Below are 1,195 nucleotides of genomic sequence, written 5' to 3'. Positions count from 1 at the left end.
CCCTGTTTTCAGATAGTTTATGATTAAATAGAACGTTTAAGATTGAAATTTGGACACATGCTACTGTCCTGAGAATTGTCGGTTTCTGTGGTAGCGCCCCCCCTCCTCCACAACGCTGCATAGGTGCACTGGAACAATCCTTCCTAAAACGCATTAAACTTTCGTTTACAAAGACGTGAAACTCACCGAGTGGTCAAGTGTGTTCACTGATATGCTCACACAAAAATCGCTGCAAAAGATTCTTTCCAACAGGTTTTATCGTAGTTTTTGTCCAACTCCATTGACTTGTATAGGATGTGCTGTGAGGTACGGTATTACTCCGCCGCCGGAAACGGATATGGGGTTGTTTGTATACTTTCTGTAGTCTTATGCAGTCGCGGTATTGTAGGCCAGTGATTCTTAAACTAGGGGTCGCGACCCCAAATGGGGTCGGAAGTGCCATCTACCAGTGCGTCTACTCCTCCGTGATCCTCAGACGGGACAAGTCTACAGTCCGGTGAGAATAAAAAACAACAAACGGCGCGTCCGCTTTATCAGAATTTCTGAAATATGCATTCACTTGCCAAGTTAAAGATAACCTCGACCACCCACAATGTGTCATTTGCGGCGATGTTCTGGCGAATGAGAGCTTAAAACCTGTCAAAATGAAACGACATCTCAAAATACAGATGTCGGCTCAGCACCGTGGAGGAAAATCTCCGTGTCACCGTATGCAGCATTCCTCCTAGAATTAACTTGCTATGTTCACGGAAGCATGCCCACCCTTCCCATTGAAATTGTTAAAGATAGTAAACCAAAAAAAGGAAAATAAAAAAAATACTGTTACTGTTATCGCCATAAATATAATTAATGTAACGTTGTAGGCCTAATGCTGCATGTGTATGTGTGTGTGCGTGCTTGTGTGTGCGCGTGCGCTACGCACATCACTCTGATCTGACATGGCGGCAGCCTACACTTGTTTAATCGTGATTGTTTTGTTTTCTTTTCGGTTCTTGTTCATATGGAGTAAATAAAACAAATGACTTTGCTTTCTAGTTTTTGCTTGATTTAGTTGTTAACGTTTGAGGGGGTATTTGAGTAGGCTAAGGACCTAGAATGGATTTGGGGAAAGTGGGGTCGCCAGACCTCGCCATACTTTTTTGTGGGGTCGCCAGACAAAAAGTTTAAGAACCACTGTTGTAGGCTATGCTATCCA

General features: G+C 43.3%; 1 protein-coding gene across 1 annotated transcript in view; it reads left to right on the top strand.

Annotated features, from left to right (window-relative positions):
* Positions 1 to 1,195, top strand: part of LOC143123991 (inactive pancreatic lipase-related protein 1-like) — a 28,052-nt gene that overhangs the window by 11,464 nt on the left and 15,393 nt on the right. The window lies entirely within an intron of this gene.

The sequence above is a fragment of the Alosa pseudoharengus genome, unplaced genomic scaffold, assembly GCF_046254945.1.
Source record: "Alosa pseudoharengus isolate Yale_2024_CS ecotype anadromous, Long Island Sound unplaced genomic scaffold, YU_APseudo_1.1 YU_APseudo_1.1_scf_15, whole genome shotgun sequence".
Taxonomy (NCBI): Eukaryota; Metazoa; Chordata; class Actinopteri; order Clupeiformes; family Clupeidae; genus Alosa; species Alosa pseudoharengus.
This window is presented reverse-complemented; position numbering and strand designations above follow the sequence as displayed.